This window comes from Dendrobates tinctorius, unplaced genomic scaffold (assembly GCF_039654945.1).
Source record: "Dendrobates tinctorius isolate UK_male_01 unplaced genomic scaffold, ASM3965494v1 ptg000039l, whole genome shotgun sequence".
Lineage (NCBI taxonomy): Eukaryota > Metazoa > Chordata > Amphibia > Anura > Dendrobatidae > Dendrobates > Dendrobates tinctorius.
The window spans coordinates 49,259,208-49,280,947 of NW_027361707.1; positions in this window are offsets into that span (position 1 = coordinate 49,259,208).

Genomic DNA, 21,740 nt, shown 5'->3' on the forward strand with positions numbered 1-21,740 from the left:
CCCAGTCACAAAATCGGACCCTGAGGGGCCCCACCCACAAAATCAGACCCTGAGGGACCCCAGCCACAAAATCAGAACCTGAGGGGCCCCAACCACAAAATCAGAACCTGAGGGGCCCCACCCACAAAATCAGACCATGAGGGACCCCACCCACAAAATCGGACCTGAGGGGCCCAGCCCACCAAATTAGACCCTGAGGGGCCCCACCCTCAAAATCGGTCGCTGAGGGGCCCCACCCACAAAATCGGACCCTGAGAGACCCCGGCCACAAAATCGAACCCAGAGGGGCCTCAGTTACAAAATCAGACCCTAAGGGGCCACGGCCACAAAATTGGACCCTGAGGGGCCTCACCCACAAAATCAGACCCTGAGGGACCCCAGCCACAAAATCGGACCCTGAGGGGCCACACCCACAAAATCAGACCCTGTGGGGCCCCAGTCACAAAATCGGACCCTGATGGGCCCCAGCCACAAAATCAGACCCTGAGGGGCCCCAGCCACAAAATCGGACCCTGAGGGGCCCCACCCACAAAATCAGACCCTGAGGTGCCCCACCCACAAAATCGGACCCTGAGGGGCCCCGCCCACGAAATTAGACCCTGAGGGGCCCCACCCTCAAAATCAGACCCTGAGGGGCCCCAGTCACAAAATCGGACCCTGAGGGGCCCCACCCACAAAATCAGACCCTGAGGGACCCCAGCCACAAAATCAGAACCTGAGGGGCCCCAACCACAAAATCAGAACCTGAGGTGCCCCACCCACAAAATCAGACCATGAGGGACCCCACCCACAAAATCGGACCCTGAGGGGCCCAGCCCACCAAATTAGACCCTGAGGGGCCCCACCCTCAAAATCGGTCGCTGAGGGGCCCCACCCACAAAATCGGACCCTGAGAGACCCCGGCCACAAAATCGAACCCAGAGGGGCCTCAGTTACAAAATCAGACCCTAAGGGGCCCCGGCCACAAAATTGGACCCTGAGGGGCCTCACCCACAAAATCAGACCCTGAGGGGCTCCAGTCACAAAATCGGACCCTGAGGGGCCCCACCCACAAAATCAGACCCTGAGGGACCCCAGCCACAAAATCAGAACCTGAGGGGCCCCAACCACAAAATCAGAACCTGAGGGGCCCCACCCACAAAATCAGACCATGAGGGACCCCACCCACAAAATCGGACCCTGAGGGGCCCAGCCCACCAAATTAGACCCTGAGGGGCCCCACCCTCAAAATCGGTCGCTGAGGGGCCCCACCCACAAAATCGGACCCTGAGAGACCCCGGCCACAAAATCGAACCCAGAGGGGCCTCAGTTACAAAATCAGACCCTAAGGGGCCCCGGCCACAAAATTGGACCCTGAGGGGCCTCACCCACAAAATCAGACCCTGAGGGACCCCAGCCACAAAATCGGACCCTGAGGGGCCACACCCACAAAATCAGACCCTGTGGGGCCCCAGTCACAAAATCGGACCCTGATGGGCCCCAGCCACAAAATCAGACCCTGAGGGGCCCCAGCCACAAAATCGGACCCTGAGGGGCCCCACCCACAAAATCAGACCCTGAGGTGCCCCACCCACAAAATCGGACCCTGAGGGGCCCCGCCCACGAAATTAGACCCTGAGGGGCCCCACCCTCAAAATCAGACCCTGAGAGGTCACAGCCACAAAATCAGACCATGAGGGGCCCCAGCCACAAAATCGGACCCTGAGGGGCCCCACCCACAAAATCTGACCCGGATGGGCCCCACCCACAAATCCAGACCCTGAGGGGCCCCAGCCACAAAATCAAACTCTGAGAGACCCCGGCCACAAAATCGGACCCTGAGGGGCCCCACCCACAAAATCAGACCCTGAGGGACCCCAGCCACAAAATCAGACCCTGAGGGGCCCCAGCCACAAAATCGGACCCTGAGGGGCCCCAGCCACAAAATAGGACCCTGAGGGGCCTCACCCACAAAATCGGACCCTGAGGGGCCCCGCCCACCAAATTAGACCCTGAGGGGCCCCACCCTCAAAATCGGTCCCTGAGGGGCCCCGGCCAAAAATCGGACCCTAAGGGGCCCCACCTGCAAAATCGGACCCTAAGGGGCCCCAGCCACAAAATCGGACCCTGAGGGGCCCCGGCCACAAAATCGGACCCTGAGGGGCCCCGGCCACAAAATCGGACCCTGAGGGGCCCCACCCACAAAATCGGACCCTGAGGGGCCCCACCCACAAAATCGGACCCTGAGGGGCCCCACCCACAAAATCGGACCCTGAGGGGATCCGGCCACAAAATCGGACCCTCACGGGCCCCGGCCACAAAATCGGACCCTGAGGGGCCCCGCCTACAAAATTGAACCCTGAGGGGCCCCAACCACAAAATCGGATCCTGAGGGGCCCCACCCACAAAATCGGATCCTGAGGGGCGCCAACCACAATATCGGACCCTGAGGGGCCCCACCCACAAAATCAGACCCTTAGGGCCCCTGTCACAAAATTGGATCCTGAGGGGCCCCAAACACAAAATCGGAACCTGAGGGGCCCCACCCACAAAATTGGACCCTGAGGGGCCCCACCCACAAAATTGGACCCTGAGGGGCCCCACCCACAAAATTGGACCCTGAGGGGCCCCGGCCACAAAATCGGACCCTGAGGGGCCCAACCCGCAAAATCGATTCAGTGTCCCCACCCACCAAATTGGACCCTGAAGTGCCCCGCCCACCAAATCGGACCCAGAGTGGCCCCGCCCACCAAATCAGACCCAGAGTTGCCCCAACCACAAAATCGGACCCTGAGGGGCCCCACCCACAAAATCGGACCCTGAGGGGCCCCGCTGACCAAATTGAACTCTGAGGGGCCCCACTCACCAAATCGGACCCTGAGTGGCCCCACCCACCAAATTGGACCCTGGGTGGCCCCGCCCACCAAATCGGACCCTGAGTGGCCCCGTCCACCAAATCGGACCCTAAGGGGCACCACCCACAAAATCGGACCCTGAGGTGCCCCGGCCACAAAATCGGGCCCTGAGGGGTCCCACCCACAAAATCGGGCCCTGAGGGGTCCCACCCACAAAATCGGACCCTGAGGCCAAAGTGGCCCCTGAGAGGCACCCACAGTTAAAACGGATCCTGAGTTGAAAGTCTTGCAGGGGCAGCAGGCAAGTCTCTCTTAAAGGGGCAGCCCGGGCACCATTTCAAACCACTATCTGTACTTCCTTCAGGAAATACACATCTAGTATTATTATTACTATTCAGTTGATTTCCGCAATTAATGCGGCCCGAATCGCTACACGCACAGATTCCGTTGAGGTGTCGTTTCGAAGCCAGCATCCACGAGAGGTGTGCTAAGTATTTTTCGTGTCGATCGGATTTGTAGTTTTTGTGCAATTTGTGTTTGAAATTTTTTTTTCCCGTCATTGGCATGCACTGTCTCCAATGCTTTTCAATGGGATATGGCAAAACGTGCCCTGAGGCGATTGAAATGGCAGTTAAGCTCATTGATATGCGCAGGCAGACCCAGTTACTATGCCAATGCCTACGAACGTCACATGACGCCCCAAGGACAGAGCTTCTGCCAGATAATATCAGCTCTTAAAGCGAAACCCACAGCACTAATGCAAATCTAGCTTCATCACATGACGCATGCCCCTGAGAGAGAATGTCCGCCAAAGTTGATTTAGAAGAAGCCCAGTGAGCCAAACTAGCTCTTAAAGGGCAGACGCGCCAAAGTGATTGTTAAAGGGCCGGCGCACCGAAATGAGTCTTAAAGGGCCGACACGCCAAATCGAAAGCTGAGTGACCCCAGGCTCCATATCGGAGGCTGAGCCACCCCGGCCTCCAAATCGGAGGCTGATCGACACCGGCCTCCAAATCGGAGCCTGAGCCACCCCGGCCTCCAAATCGGAGGCTGAGCCACCCCGGCCTCCAAATCGGAGGCTGATCGACCCCGGCCTTCAAATCGGAGGCTGATCCACCCTGGCCTCCAAATCGGAGGCTGATCCACCACGGCCTCCAAATCGGAGGCTGAGCCACGCCGGCCTCCAAATCGGAGGCTGAGCCATGCCGGCCTCCAAATCGGAGGCTGAGCCACGCCGGCCTCCAAATCAGAGGCTGAGCCACGCCGGCCTCCAAATTGGAGGCTGAGCCACCCCGGCCTCCAAATCGGAGGCTGAGCCACCCCGGCCTCCAAATCGGAGGCTGAGCCACCTCGGCCTCCAAATCGGAGGCTGATCGACCCCGGCCTCCAGATCGGAGGCTGATTGACCCCTGCCACAAAATCAGACCCTGAGGGGCCCCAACAAAATCGGACCCTGAGGGGGCCTCGGCCACAAAATCGGACCCTGAGGGGCCCCGGCCACAAAATCGGACCCTGAGGGGCCCCAACCACAAAATAAGACCCTGAGGGGTCCCAACCACAAAATCGGACCCTGAGGGGCCCCGGACACAAAATCGGACACTGAGGGGCCCCGGACACAAAATCAGGCCCTGAGGGGCCCCGGCCAGAAAATCAGACCCTGAGGTGCTCAACCCACAAAATGGGACCCTGAGGGGCCCCGGCCAGAAAATCAGACCCTGAGGGGCCCCGCCCACCAAATTGGACCCTGAGGGTCCCCGCCCACCAAATTGGACCCTGAGGGGCCCCGCCCACCAAATTGGACCCTGAGGGGCCCCGCCCGCCAAATTGGACCCTGAGGGGCCCCGCCCGCCAAATTGGACCCTGGGGGTCCCCGCCCGCCAAATCGGACCCTGGGGGGCTCCGCCCGCCAAATCGGACCCTGAGGGGCTCCGCCCGCCAAATTGGACCCTGAGGGGACCCGCCCGCCAAATCAGACCCTGAGGGGACCCGCCCGCCAAATCGGACCCTGATTGGCCCCACCCACAAAATCGGACCTTGAGGGGCCCAACCACAAAATCGGACCCTGAGGCGCCCCAGCCACAAAATCGGACCCTGAGGGGCCCCAACCACAAAATCAGACCCTGAGAGGTCCCAACCACAAAATCAGACCCTGAGGGGCCCCAGCCACAAAATCGGACCCTGAGGGGCCCAACCCACAAAATCGGACCCTGAGGGGCCCAACCCACAAAAACGGACCCTGAGGGGCCCCACCCACAAAATCGGACCCTGAGGGGCCACACTCACAATATCAGACCCTGAGGGGCCCCACTCACAAAATCGGACCCTGAGGGGCCCCACTCACAAAATCGGACCCTGAGGGGCCCCACCCACAAAATCGGACCCTGAGGGGCCCCAGCCACAAAATCTGACCCTGAGGGGCCACACCCACAAAATCTGACCCTGAGGGGCCACACCCACAAAATCGGACCCTGAGGGGCCACACCCACAAAATAGGAGCCTGAGGGATCCCGGCCAACAATTCAAGCCCTGAGGAGCCCAGGCCAAGGAATCAGATCCTGAGGAGCCCCACCCACCAAATCAGACCCTGAGGCCAAAGTGGCCCCTGAGAGGCACTCGCAGTTAAAACGGATCCTGAGTTGAAAGTCTTGCAGGGGCAGCAGGCAAGTCTCTCTTAAAGGGGCAGCCGGGTACCATTTCAAACCACTATCTGTACTTCCTTCAGGAAATACACATCTAGTATTATTATTATTATTCAGTTAATTTTCCGCAATTAATGCAGCCCGAACCGCTAAGCGCACAGACTCCGTTGAGGTGTCGTTTCGAAGCCAGCGTCCACGAGTGGTGTGCTTAGTATTTTTCATTTCGATTGGATTTGCAGTTTTTGCGCTTGAAAAATTTTTTTCCCGTCATTGGATTGCATTATCTCAATGCATCTCAATTTGATAATTTTGCAATAGGGAAAACATGGGGCAGTCGTGAGGTGGCAGTTAAGCTCATTGATATGCGCAGGCACACCCAGTTACTATGCCAACGCCTACAAACTTTACATGACCCCTCCAGGACAGTTTCTGCCAGATGATACCACCTCTTAAAGCAAAACCCAAAGCACAAATGCAAATCTAGCTTCATCACATGACGCATGCCGCTAAGAGAGAATGTGCGCCAAAGTGGATATAGAAGCCCAGTGTGCCTCAGGGCCCCGCCCACCAAATCGGACCCAGAGTGGCCCCGCCCACCAAATCGGACCTTGAGGGGCCCTGCCCACCAAATCTGACCCTGAGGGGTCCCAGCCACAAAATCGGACCCTGAGGGGCCCCGGCCACAAAATTGAACTCTGAGGGGCCAGCTCACCAAATCGGACCCTGAGGGGCCCCGCCCACCAAATCGGATTCTGAAAGGCCCCAACCACCAAATCGGACCCTGACTGGCCCTGCCTACCAAATCGACCCTGAGGGGCCCCGCCCAGCAAATAAGACCCTGAGGGGCCCCACCCAAATAAGACCCTGAGGGGCCCGACCCACCAAATAGGACCCTCAGGGACCCCGCCAAGCATATCGGACCCTGAGGGGCCCGCCCACCAAATCGGACCCTGATGGGCCCCACCCACCAAATCGGAACCTGAGGGGCCCCGCCCACCAAATCGGACCCTGATGGGCCCCGCCCACCAAATCGGACCCTGAGGGTCCCCACCCACCAAATCGGACCCTGAGGGGCCCCGCCCACCAAATCAAACCCTGAGAGGCCCCGCCCACCAAATCAAACCCTGAGGGGCCCTGCCCACAAAATCGGAACTCGAGGGGCCCCGCCCACCAAATCAGACCCCGAGGGGCCCCGCCCACCATATCGGACCCTGAGGGGCCCCGCCCGCCAAATCGGACCCTGAGGGGCCCCGCCCACCAAATCGGACTCTGAGAGATCCCACCCACCAAATCAGACCCTGAGGGTCCCCGCTCACCAAATCGGACCCTGATGGGCCCCGCTCACCAAATTGGACCCTGAGGGGCCCTGCTCACAAAATTGAACTCTGATGGGCCCCGCTCACCAAATCGGACCCTGAGCGGCCCTGCCCACCAAATCGGATTCTGAAAGGCCCCAACCACAAAATCAGACCCTGAGGGGCCCCGAACACAAAATTGGACCCAGTGGGGCCCCACCCATAAAATCGAACCCAAATCAGAGGCTGAGCCACCCCGGCCTCCAAATCGGAGGCTGAGCCACCCCGGCCTCCAAATCGGAGGCTGAGCCACCCCGGCCTCCAAATTGGAGGCTGAGCCACCCCGACCTCCAAATTGGAGGCTGAGCCACCCCGGCCTCCAGATTGGAGGCTGAGCCACCCCGGCCTCCAAATAGGAGTCTGAGCCACCCCGGCCTCCAAATCGGAGGCTGATCGACCCTGGGGTCCAAATCTGCGGCTGAGACACCCTGGCCTCCAAATCGGACCCAGAGTGGCCCCGCCCACCAAATCGGACTCAGAGTGACCCCGCCAACCAAATTGGACCCTGAGGGGCCCCGCCCACCAAATTGGACCCTGAGGGGCCCTGCCCACCAAATCGGACCCTGAGGGGCCCCGCCCACCAAATCGGACCCTGAGGGGCCACTTCCACCAAATCGGACCCTGAGGGGCCCCGTTCACCAAATCAGACCCTGAGGGGCCCCGCTCACCAAATCGGACCCTGAGGGTCCCCGCCCACCAAATCGGACCCTGAGGAGCCCCGCCCACCAAATCGGACCCTGAGGGGCCCCGGCCACAAAATCGGACCCTGAGGGGCCCCACCCACAAAATCAAACCCTGAGGGGCCCCGGCCACAAAACCGGACCCTGAGGGGCCCCGGCCACAAAATCGGACCATGAGGGGCCCCGGCCACAAAATCGGACCCTGAGGGGCCCCGGCCACAAAATCGGACCCTGAGGGGCCCCACTCATAAAATCGGACCCTGAGGGGCCCCGGCCACAAAATCGGATCCTGAGGGGCCTCACCAACAAAATCGGACCCTGAGGGGCCCCGGCCACAAAATCGGACCCTGAGGGACCCCGGCCACAAAATCAGACCCTGAGGGGCCCCACCCACAAAATCGGACCCTGAGGGGACCCATCCACAAAATCGGACCCAGAGGGATCCCGGCCAGCAATTCAAGCTCTGAGGAGCCCAGGCCACTGAATCAGATCCTGAGGGGCCCCACCCTCCAAATCAGACCCTGAGGCCAAAGTGGCCCCTGAGAGGCACCCACAGTTAAAACGAATCCTGAGTTGAAAGTCTTGCAGGGGCAGCAGGCAAGTCTCTCTTAAAGGGGCAGCCCGGGCACCATTTCAAACCACTATCTGTACTTCCTTCAGGAAATACACATCTAGTAATAATGTTGTAATCCGAAAGCTGCTAACTATTCAGTTGATTTCCGCAATTAATACGGCCCGAACCGCTACACGCACAGACTCCATTGAGGTGTCGTTTCGAAGCCAGCGTCCATGAGAGGTGTGCTAAGTATTTTTCGTGTCGATCGGATTTGTAGTTTTTGCGCAATTTGCATTTAAAAAAAATTTTTCCCGTCATTGGAATCCACTGTCTCCAATGCATTTGAATGGGGAAATGGCAAAACGTGCCCTGAGGCGATTGAAATGGCAGTTGAGCTCATTGATATGCGCAGGCACACCCAGTTACTATGCCAACGCCTACGAACGTCACATGACATCTCCAGAACAGAGCTTCTGCCACATAATATCAGCTCTTAAAGCGAAACCCACAGCACAAATGCAAATCTAGCTTCATCACATGACACATGCCCCTGAGAGAGAATGTGCGCCAAAGTGTATTTAGAAGCCCAGTGAGCCAAACTGGCTCTTAAAGGGCCGAAGCGCCAAAGTGATTCTTAAAGGGCCGCCGCACCGAAATGAGTCTTAAAGGGCCGACGTGCCAAATCGAAAGCTGAGTGACCCCAGGCTCCAAATCGGAGGCTGAGCCACCCCGGCCTTAAAATCGGAGGCTGAGCCACCCTGGCCTCCAAATCGGACCCAGAGTGGCCCCGCCCACCAAAAACGGACCCAGAGTGGCACAGCCCACCAAATCGGACACTGAGGGCCCCGCCCACCAAATCAGACTCAGAGTGGCCCCAACCACAAAATCGGACCCAGAGGGGCCCTGCCCACCAAATCGGACCCTGAGGAGCTCCGTCCACCAAATCGGACCCTGAGGGGCCCCGGCCACAAAATCGGACCCTGAGTGGCCCCACCCACCAAATTGGACCCTGGGTGGCCCCGCCCACCAAATCGGACCCTGAGTGGCCCCGTCCACCAAATCGGACCCTAAGGGGCACCACCCACAAAATCGGACCCTGAGGTGCCCCGGCCACAAAATCGGGCCCTGAGGGGTCCCACCCACAAAATCGGGCCCTGAGGGGTCCCACCCACAAAATCGGACCCTGAGGCCAAAGTGGCCCCTGAGAGGCACCCACAGTTAAAACGGATCCTGAGTTGAAAGTCTTGCAGGGGCAGCAGGCAAGTCTCTCTTAAAGGGGCAGCCCGGGCACCATTTCAAACCACTATCTGTACTTCCTTCAGGAAATACACATCTAGTATTATTATTACTATTCAGTTGATTTCCGCAATTAATGCGGCCCGAATCGCTACACGCACAGATTCCGTTGAGGTGTCGTTTCGAAGCCAGCATCCACGAGAGGTGTGCTAAGTATTTTTCGTGTCGATCGGATTTGTAGTTTTTGTGCAATTTGTGTTTGAAATTTTTTTTTCCCGTCATTGGCATGCACTGTCTCCAATGCTTTTCAATGGGATATGGCAAAACGTGCCCTGAGGCGATTGAAATGGCAGTTAAGCTCATTGATATGCGCAGGCAGACCCAGTTACTATGCCAATGCCTACGAACGTCACATGACGCCCCAAGGACAGAGCTTCTGCCAGATAATATCAGCTCTTAAAGCGAAACCCACAGCACTAATGCAAATCTAGCTTCATCACATGACGCATGCCCCTGAGAGAGAATGTCCGCCAAAGTTGATTTAGAAGAAGCCCAGTGAGCCAAACTAGCTCTTAAAGGGCAGACGCGCCAAAGTGATTGTTAAAGGGCCGGCGCACCGAAATGAGTCTTAAAGGGCCGACACGCCAAATCGAAAGCTGAGTGACCCCAGGCTCCATATCGGAGGCTGAGCCACCCCGGCCTCCAAATCGGAGGCTGATCGACACCGGCCTCCAAATCGGAGCCTGAGCCACCCCGGCCTCCAAATCGGAGGCTGAGCCACCCCGGCCTCCAAATCGGAGGCTGATCGACCCCGGCCTTCAAATCGGAGGCTGATCCACCCTGGCCTCCAAATCGGAGGCTGATCCACCACGGCCTCCAAATCGGAGGCTGAGCCACGCCGGCCTCCAAATCGGAGGCTGAGCCATGCCGGCCTCCAAATCGGAGGCTGAGCCACGCCGGCCTCCAAATCAGAGGCTGAGCCACGCCGGCCTCCAAATTGGAGGCTGAGCCACCCCGGCCTCCAAATCGGAGGCTGAGCCACCCCGGCCTCCAAATCGGAGGCTGAGCCACCTCGGCCTCCAAATCGGAGGCTGATCGACCCCGGCCTCCAGATCGGAGGCTGATTGACCCCTGCCACAAAATCAGACCCTGAGGGGCCCCAACAAAATCGGACCCTGAGGGGGCCTCGGCCACAAAATCGGACCCTGAGGGGCCCCGGCCACAAAATCGGACCCTGAGGGGCCCCAACCACAAAATAAGACCCTGAGGGGTCCCAACCACAAAATCGGACCCTGAGGGGCCCCGGACACAAAATCGGACACTGAGGGGCCCCGGACACAAAATCAGGCCCTGAGGGGCCCCGGCCAGAAAATCAGACCCTGAGGTGCTCAACCCACAAAATGGGACCCTGAGGGGCCCCGGCCAGAAAATCAGACCCTGAGGGGCCCCGCCCACCAAATTGGACCCTGAGGGTCCCCGCCCACCAAATTGGACCCTGAGGGGCCCCGCCCACCAAATTGGACCCTGAGGGGCCCCGCCCGCCAAATTGGACCCTGAGGGGCCCCGCCCGCCAAATTGGACCCTGGGGGTCCCCGCCCGCCAAATCGGACCCTGGGGGGCTCCGCCCGCCAAATCGGACCCTGAGGGGCTCCGCCCGCCAAATTGGACCCTGAGGGGACCCGCCCGCCAAATCAGACCCTGAGGGGACCCGCCCGCCAAATCGGACCCTGATTGGCCCCACCCACAAAATCGGACCTTGAGGGGCCCAACCACAAAATCGGACCCTGAGGCGCCCCAGCCACAAAATCGGACCCTGAGGGGCCCCAACCACAAAATCAGACCCTGAGAGGTCCCAACCACAAAATCAGACCCTGAGGGGCCCCAGCCACAAAATCGGACCCTGAGGGGCCCAACCCACAAAATCGGACCCTGAGGGGCCCAACCCACAAAAACGGACCCTGAGGGGCCCCACCCACAAAATCGGACCCTGAGGGGCCACACTCACAATATCAGACCCTGAGGGGCCCCACTCACAAAATCGGACCCTGAGGGGCCCCACTCACAAAATCGGACCCTGAGGGGCCCCACCCACAAAATCGGACCCTGAGGGGCCCCAGCCACAAAATCTGACCCTGAGGGGCCACACCCACAAAATCTGACCCTGAGGGGCCACACCCACAAAATCGGACCCTGAGGGGCCACACCCACAAAATAGGAGCCTGAGGGATCCCGGCCAACAATTCAAGCCCTGAGGAGCCCAGGCCAAGGAATCAGATCCTGAGGAGCCCCACCCACCAAATCAGACCCTGAGGCCAAAGTGGCCCCTGAGAGGCACTCGCAGTTAAAACGGATCCTGAGTTGAAAGTCTTGCAGGGGCAGCAGGCAAGTCTCTCTTAAAGGGGCAGCCGGGTACCATTTCAAACCACTATCTGTACTTCCTTCAGGAAATACACATCTAGTATTATTATTATTATTCAGTTAATTTTCCGCAATTAATGCAGCCCGAACCGCTAAGCGCACAGACTCCGTTGAGGTGTCGTTTCGAAGCCAGCGTCCACGAGTGGTGTGCTTAGTATTTTTCATTTCGATTGGATTTGCAGTTTTTGCGCTTGAAAATTTTTTTTCCCGTCATTGGATTGCATTATCTCAATGCATCTCAATTTGATAATTTTGCAATAGGGAAAACATGGGGCAGTCGTGAGGTGGCAGTTAAGCTCATTGATATGCGCAGGCACACCCAGTTACTATGCCAACGCCTACAAACTTTACATGACCCCTCCAGGACAGTTTCTGCCAGATGATACCACCTCTTAAAGCAAAACCCAAAGCACAAATGCAAATCTAGCTTCATCACATGACGCATGCCGCTAAGAGAGAATGTGCGCCAAAGTGGATATAGAAGCCCAGTGTGCCTCAGGGCCCCGCCCACCAAATCGGACCCAGAGTGGCCCCGCCCACCAAATCGGACCTTGAGGGGCCCTGCCCACCAAATCTGACCCTGAGGGGTCCCAGCCACAAAATCGGACCCTGAGGGGCCCCGGCCACAAAATTGAACTCTGAGGGGCCAGCTCACCAAATCGGACCCTGAGGGGCCCCGCCCACCAAATCGGATTCTGAAAGGCCCCAACCACCAAATCGGACCCTGACTGGCCCTGCCTACCAAATCGACCCTGAGGGGCCCCGCCCAGCAAATAAGACCCTGAGGGGCCCCACCCAAATAAGACCCTGAGGGGCCCGACCCACCAAATAGGACCCTCAGGGACCCCGCCAAGCATATCGGACCCTGAGGGGCCCGCCCACCAAATCGGACCCTGATGGGCCCCACCCACCAAATCGGAACCTGAGGGGCCCCGCCCACCAAATCGGACCCTGATGGGCCCCGCCCACCAAATCGGACCCTGAGGGTCCCCACCCACCAAATCGGACCCTGAGGGGCCCCGCCCACCAAATCAAACCCTGAGAGGCCCCGCCCACCAAATCAAACCCTGAGGGGCCCTGCCCACAAAATCGGAACTCGAGGGGCCCCGCCCACCAAATCAGACCCCGAGGGGCCCCGCCCACCATATCGGACCCTGAGGGGCCCCGCCCGCCAAATCGGACCCTGAGGGGCCCCGCCCACCAAATCGGACTCTGAGAGATCCCACCCACCAAATCAGACCCTGAGGGTCCCCGCTCACCAAATCGGACCCTGATGGGCCCCGCTCACCAAATTGGACCCTGAGGGGCCCTGCTCACAAAATTGAACTCTGATGGGCCCCGCTCACCAAATCGGACCCTGAGCGGCCCTGCCCACCAAATCGGATTCTGAAAGGCCCCAACCACAAAATCAGACCCTGAGGGGCCCCGAACACAAAATTGGACCCAGTGGGGCCCCACCCATAAAATCGAACCCAAATCGGAGGCTGAGCCACCCCGGCCTCCAAATCGGAGGCTGAGCCACCCCGGCCTCCAAATCGGAGGCTGAGCCACCCCGGCCTCCAAATTGGAGGCTGAGCCACCCCGACCTCCAAATTGGAGGCTGAGCCACCCCGGCCTCCAGATTGGAGGCTGAGCCACCCCGGCCTCCAAATAGGAGTCTGAGCCACCCCGGCCTCCAAATCGGAGGCTGATCGACCCTGGGGTCCAAATCTGAGGCTGAGACACCCTGGCCTCCAAATCGGACCCAGAGTGGCCCCGCCCACCAAATCGGACTCAGAGTGACCCCGCCAACCAAATTGGACCCTGAGGGGCCCCGCCCACCAAATTGGACCCTGAGGGGCCCTGCCCACCAAATCGGACCCTGAGGGGCCCCGCCCACCAAATCGGACCCTGAGGGGCCACTTCCACCAAATCGGACCCTGAGGGGCCCCGTTCACCAAATCAGACCCTGAGGGGCCCCGCTCACCAAATCGGACCCTGAGGGTCCCCGCCCACCAAATCGGACCCTGAGGAGCCCCGCCCACCAAATCGGACCCTGAGGGGCCCCGGCCACAAAATCGGACCCTGAGGGGCCCCACCCACAAAATCAAACCCTGAGGGGCCCCGGCCACAAAACCGGACCCTGAGGGGCCCCGGCCACAAAATCGGACCATGAGGGGCCCCGGCCACAAAATCGGACCCTGAGGGGCCCCGGCCACAAAATCGGACCCTGAGGGGCCCCACTCATAAAATCGGACCCTGAGGGGCCCCGGCCACAAAATCGGATCCTGAGGGGCCTCACCAACAAAATCGGACCCTGAGGGGCCCCGGCCACAAAATCGGACCCTGAGGGACCCCGGCCACAAAATCAGACCCTGAGGGGCCCCACCCACAAAATCGGACCCTGAGGGGACCCATCCACAAAATCGGACCCAGAGGGATCCCGGCCAGCAATTCAAGCTCTGAGGAGCCCAGGCCACTGAATCAGATCCTGAGGGGCCCCACCCTCCAAATCAGACCCTGAGGCCAAAGTGGCCCCTGAGAGGCACCCACAGTTAAAACGAATCCTGAGTTGAAAGTCTTGCAGGGGCAGCAGGCAAGTCTCTCTTAAAGGGGCAGCCCGGGCACCATTTCAAACCACTATCTGTACTTCCTTCAGGAAATACACATCTAGTAATAATGTTGTAATCCGAAAGCTGCTAACTATTCAGTTGATTTCCGCAATTAATACGGCCCGAACCGCTACACGCACAGACTCCATTGAGGTGTCGTTTCGAAGCCAGCGTCCATGAGAGGTGTGCTAAGTATTTTTCGTGTCGATCGGATTTGTAGTTTTTGCGCAATTTGCATTTAAAAAAAATTTTTCCCGTCATTGGAATCCACTGTCTCCAATGCATTTGAATGGGGAAATGGCAAAACGTGCCCTGAGGCGATTGAAATGGCAGTTGAGCTCATTGATATGCGCAGGCACACCCAGTTACTATGCCAACGCCTACGAACGTCACATGACATCTCCAGAACAGAGCTTCTGCCACATAATATCAGCTCTTAAAGCGAAACCCACAGCACAAATGCAAATCTAGCTTCATCACATGACACATGCCCCTGAGAGAGAATGTGCGCCAAAGTGTATTTAGAAGCCCAGTGAGCCAAACTGGCTCTTAAAGGGCCGAAGCGCCAAAGTGATTCTTAAAGGGCCGCCGCACCGAAATGAGTCTTAAAGGGCCGACGTGCCAAATCGAAAGCTGAGTGACCCCAGGCTCCAAATCGGAGGCTGAGCCACCCCGGCCTTAAAATCGGAGGCTGAGCCACCCTGGCCTCCAAATCGGACCCAGAGTGGCCCCGCCCACCAAAAACGGACCCAGAGTGGCACAGCCCACCAAATCGGACACTGAGGGCCCCGCCCACCAAATCAGACTCAGAGTGGCCCCAACCACAAAATCGGACCCAGAGGGGCCCTGCCCACCAAATCGGACCCTGAGGAGCTCCGTCCACCAAATCGGACCCTGAGGGGCCCCGGCCACAAAATAGGACCCTGAGGGGCCCCGGCCACAAAATCGGACCCTGAGGGGCCCCACCCGCAAAATCGGACCCTGAGGGGCCCCACCCGCAAAATCGGACCCTGAGGGGCCCCGGCCACAAAATCGGACCCTGAGGGGCCCCGGACACAAAATCGGACCCTGAGGGGCCCCACCCACAAAATTGGACCATAAGGGGCCCCACCCACAAAATCGGATCCTGAGGGGCCCCACCCACCAAATCAGACCCTGAGGCCAAAGTGGCCCCTGACAGGCACCCACACTTAAAACGGATCCTGAGTTGAAAGTCTTGCAGGGGCAGCAGGCAAGTCTCTCTTAAAGGGGCAGCCCGGGCACCATTTCAAACCACTATCTGTACTTCCTTCAGGAAATACACATCTAGTTATTATTACTACCTTCATGCAATTTTTGCATTTTATTTTTTACTTTTTTTATTTTAGGATATTTGTTTTGTGTTTTGTTTTTGTTTTTCTCTGTGTAAAGGTCATGTGATCATATGCATTTACATTTTACATACACATTAATTTACTTTTTCAGCTCAGACCCAGTTTCTCTATGCCCCCTACAAGGTCATTAATAACTATGTAAAAAAGAAGCGGGCCCAATACTGATCCATCCCTGTGGTACCCGACTGCTAACCGTGACCCAGTCCGAGTGTGCTCTGTTAATAATCACCCTTTGATTCTTATCCCTGAGCCAGCTCTTAACCCACTTACACATATTTTTCCCTATCAAAAGCCTTTGAAAAGTCCATGTACACCATGTCCAATGCATTTCCTTGGTCCAGTCTGGAACTTACCTCTTCATAGAAGCTTATCAGATTAGTCTGACAGGAATGGTCCCTCGTAAACCCATGTTGATATTGGGTCATGAGGTTATTCTTCTTTGGATACTCCAGTATAGCATCTCTTAGAAAACTCTCCAGGATTTTACCCACAGTAGAGGTTAAAGCTTACTGGCCTATAATTTCCAAGTTCAGTTTGTGTCCCCTTTTTGAATATTAGCACATTTGCTATACGCCAGATCTGTGGTACAGACCCTGTTATTATGGAATCTTTAAAGATTAAAAATAATGGTCTATCTATGACTGTACTTAATTCCTGCAGCACTCGGGGGTGTATCCCATCCGGGCCCGGGGATTTATCAATTTTAGTGATTTTTAGACGCCGCCATACTTCCTGCTGGGTTAAGCAGGTGACATTTAATGGAGAATTTTTTTTATCACTGATCATATTATCCATCATGGGATTTTCCTGTGTAAATACTGTTGAAAAAAAGTCATTTAGCATATTGGCTTTTTCCTCATCCACCATTTCACCCAGATTATTTTTAAGGGGACCAGCACTATCATTTTTCAGTTTCTTACTCTTTATGTAGTTAAAGAATATTTTGGGATTATTTTTACTTTCTTTGGCAATGAGTCTCTCTGTCTCAATCTTTGCTGTCTTGATTTGCTTTTTACATAATTTATTTAATCTTCTATATTTATTTAATGCCTCATCACTACCCATTTGCTTTAATTCTCCAAATGCTTTATTTTTGTCACTTATTGCGCCCCTTACAGCTCTATTTAACCATAATGGTCTTCTCCTATTTATAGCATGTTTATTCCCATACGGTAAACATTATGCACAGGTCGTATACAGGATGCTAATAAACATCTCCTATTTTCTTTGTGTATTTTTATGTCTCAGGATATCGTCCCAGTTAATTGCGCCAAGAGCATCTCTCATCTGTTGGAAATTTGCCTTCCTGAAGTTTAGTGTCTTTGTAACCCCTCTACTACACATCTTATTAAAGGATACATGAAAACTTATTAATTTGTGATCACTATTACCCAAGTGACCCCAACCCTTATATTTGATATGCGGTCTGGCCTGTTGGTTAATATTAGGTCTAGCAGTGCACCCCCTCTTGTTAGGTGCTGAACCAGTTGTGAAAGGTAATTGTCTCTCATAGTAGTCAAAAACCTATTACCTTTGCTGGAACTGCAGGTATCGGTTCCCCAAGGTATTTCAGGGTAGTTGAAGTCCCCCATAATAATGACTTCTCCTTGAGTCGCAGCTTCATCTATTTGCTTTACGAGGATATTCTCCGTTGCTTCCATTATTTTTGGAGATTTATAACAAACCCCTATCAGTAATTTATTATTTTTCCCCCCTCCCCTTATCTCCACCCACAGGGGCTCTACATTTTCATTAGATTCACATATATTATCATGCAGGATGGGTTTTAAGGATGATTTTACACATAAACACACACCTCCCCCTCGCTTATTTGTACGGTCATTTCTGAACAGACTATAGCCCTGTAAAATTAACAGCCCAGTCATGGCTCTCATCCAGCCATGTCTCAGATATTCCCACCATGTCATAATTTTGTTCCAACAACATTAACTCCAATTCCTCCATTTTGATGGCAAGGCTTCTGGCATTAGTATTTCAATGTGAAATGAAAAAAGATCAAATATGCAGCACTCACCAATGAAGCTGAAAAACTGATTGTCTTTATTTCACATGAATTCCATCAACAGGTATGTGGACATGCAGGACGTTAGAGAAATGCTAGGGGAGGGAGGTTACAGTCCTGTTTTTTCATGCAAGCACCTCCGTTTTTTGACTGAAATATATACCGCAATACTTCAGATAAATAGCTCTGTCTGTTAATGCGGTGATTTGTGTGCCCTAGTTTGCAGTTCATCTGTTTTTGCTCTTTGCTGGGATCATTCTGGCATTAGTATACATGCACTTTATGTATCTCTCTGTACCTCTATTCTTTCTGAAATTACTAACTGTTCTAACCCCACCCCCACATTCAATATTTGAGCCCAGGTCTCTATCTGCACTGTCTTGCACTCCTATAAAATGAATACCCTCCCCCCAGTTCCTAGTTTAAACACTCCTTCAACCTTCTAACCAACCATTTTCTCCCCCAGCACAGCTGCACCCTCCCCATTGAGGTGCAGCCCGTCCCTAGCGTAGAACCTGTAGCCAACTGAGAAGTCATCCCAGTTCTCCAGAAACCCAACCGCCTCCTTCCTACACCAATTCTTGAGCCACTTATTAACATCCCTAATCTCCCATTGCCTCTCTGGCGTGGCACGTGGTACAGGCAGTATTTCAGTAAATACCATCTTGGAGGTCCTTGCTTTAAGCTTGCAGACTAATTCTCTGAAATCATCTTTAAGGACCTTCCACCTACCTCTAACTTTGTCATTTGCGCCAATGTCATTTGTGCCGATTTGTCTTTTGTGCCAAACCTCACCAGCCCCTCCCAGTAATCTGTCAACCCGATCAGCAATGTGTCGGATTAGTGGAGCAAAGACCTCAGGGAATATGTAAGCATGGTGTGAGAAGATAAAGAGGTAAGTATAGTTCATAAATAGTGGTAGCTGTTACCTTCAAGTCACTTCTGGTACATTTCTGGTGTATTTCGATTGTGCACTTAACAGAAGGTGCACTCAGAGATCCTATTTCTCATTATCGATCTTTAACAAATAGTAAAATCAGCTATATACTATAAATATTTTTATTTTGTCATTTTTAATGTACTAGTAAAGAAACCTAAATTTTACTAGCCCTCCTTATCTGCCATAGCCATTCCTGCCAGGTTACAATCTCAAGTAACTGCTGTGATGAAAATGTTGCATCAGCTTAAGTGGTTGACAGATCTTTCAGATGCCATTAACTGTTATAATCTGCTTTCTACAAGTTGGGGAAATGAAACTTTGTGCCCTATAACACTTATAACATACAGGAACTGAAAAAAGGCTCAATTATCAACTTTAGAGTTAAGGAAGTTGTAAGATTTTATCAATGAATTAGCCACTATTGCTGTCTGTCTCTTCTCACAAGTAAAAGGGTTTTCTGTAACTTTGATATTGTTCTCTTAACCTTAAGACTGGTCATCAATAGCAGATTAGTGCTGCCATCAATTGACCTGCGGGGTTTCAACAGCAGGTCAATTGATGAGGAGCTGCCATACTGTGGAGAGGACACATTATTATTAACCAGGCCCAGCTATGTACTTTCTGTAGTAGCTTTGCCTGGTATCATTCAAGTTAACGGCTTTGAATTTTAGCACAAAATCGACTGCATTGAAAGCCATGAAGAGCGCACACCAGAATACTGCTGCCATTTTAATCACCCAATAGCAAAGGATATGAAAATGAAAATGCAGACCCCAAATCGATAGTCTATCTTAAGGATAGGCCATCTACTGTATCAGTCTAGGGATGAGAAGGCATGCGTACCAGAATGCGAATGAGGGTCATGCACACCACGATAGGGATGAGGGAGCAATGCATACCAGGGTATGGATAAGGGGGCCATGCATACCAGAATAAAGGGGCCATGTGTATCAGGATGGGGATGAGGGGACCATATATACCAGGATAGGGGATATTAAGTACCGAATTGACCACATTTTTTGCTTCAATTTTTTTTCCTCATTTCCTTCTCTAAAACCTAGGTGCCTCTTATAGTCCGAAAAATACGGTATATGATACACTGTCGATTTTGCAAGTTTCCCCACCTACAAAGAATGGAGAGGTCTTTAATTTTTATTGTGGATATACTGTAAATGTGAGAGACAGAATCTAAAAATAGAAGCCTTCCTACTCTGCACTCATTACCTCTATTATTTGCACCTGTTTGAACTTGTTATCTGTATAAAAGACACCTGTCCACACACTCAAACAATCACTCCAACATCTCCACCATGGCCAAGACCATAGAGCTGTCTAAGGACACCATGGACAAAATTGTAGACCTGCATAACGCTGGGATAGGTTACAGGACAATAGGTAAGCAGCTTGATGAGAAGGTAACAGGTAACAACTCTTGGTACAAATATTAGGCAACAACTGTTGGTACCATTATTAGAAAATGGAAAAAACACAAGATCACTCTCAATCTTCAATCTTTCTGAGAAAAGTCACGAATCAGCCCAGAACTACATGGGAGGACATGGTCAATGACCTGAAGAGCACTGAGACCACAGTCTCAAACATTACTGCTAGTAACACATTATGCCATGATGGATTAAAATCCTGCAGAGAATGCAAGATCCCCCTGCTGATGCCAGCACATGTCAAGGCCCATTTGAAGTTGCCTATGACCATCTGGATGATCCAGAGGAGGTATGGGAGGAGGTCATGTGGTCAGATGAGACCAAAATAGAACTTTATTGGTGTCAACTCCACTCACCGTGTTTGAAGGAAGAAGAAGTAAGAGTACAACTCCAAGAACACAGTCCCAACTGTGAAGCATGGTGTGGGAAGCATCATAATTAGGGGGTGCTTATCTACAAAGGTGACAGAATGACTGCACCGTATTGAAGGGAAGATGGATGAGGTCAAGTATCACGAAATTTTGACCATAAACCTCCTTCTCTCATTAAGAGAATTGAAGATGGGTCTGGATCCGAAACACACAGCCATGGCAATTAATGAGTCACTCCATAAGAAGCAATTCAAGGTCCTGGAGTGGCCTGGCCAGTCTCTAGTCCTGAACCCAACATAAAATCTTTGGAGGGAACTGAGACTCAATGTTGCACAGTGACAACCCTAAAACCTGAAAGATCTGGAGAAGATCTGTATGGAGGAGAGGGCAAGTGTGCAAACTTGATCAAGAACTGCAGGAAACATTTGACCTCTGTAATTGCGAACAAAGGGTTCTGCACCAAATATTAAATTCTGTTTTACTATTGTATAAAATACTTATTTCCTGCAATGAAATGCAAATTAATTATGTATAAATCATACAATGTGATTTTCTGGATTTTTTTAAGATTTTGTCTCTAACAGTTGAAGTGTACGTTCGATAAAAATTACAGACCTCTCCATTTTTTGTAGGTGGGAAAACTTGCAGAATTGGCAGCGTATCAAATACTTATTTTCCTATTTTATCCACTGTATATATATATATATATATATATATACACTCACTGGCCACTTTATTAGGTACACCTGTCCAACTGTGTGTTAAGACTTAATTTCTAATCAGCCAATCACATGGCGGCAACTCAGTGCATTTAGGCATGTAGACATGGTCAAGACAATCTCCTGCAGTTCAAACCGAGCATCAGTATGGGGAAGAAAGGTGATTTGAGTGCCTTTGAACGTGGCATGATTGTTGGTGCCAGAAGGGCTGGTCTGAGAATTTCAGAAACTGCTGATCTACTGGGATTTTCACGCACAACCATCTCTAGGGTTTACAGAGAATGGTCCGAAAAAGAAAAAAAATCCAGTGCGCGGCAGTTCTGTGGCCGGAAATGCCATGTTGATGCCAGAGGTCAGAGGAGAATGGGCAGACTGGTTCGAGCTGATAGAAAGGCAACAGTGACTCAAATTGCCACCCGTTACAACCAAGGTAGGCAGAAGAGCATCTCTGAACGCACAGTGCGTCGAACTTTGAGGCAGATGGGCTACAGCAGCAGAAGACCACACTGGGTACCACTCCTCTCAGCTAAGAACAGGAAACTGAGGCTACAATTTGCACAAGC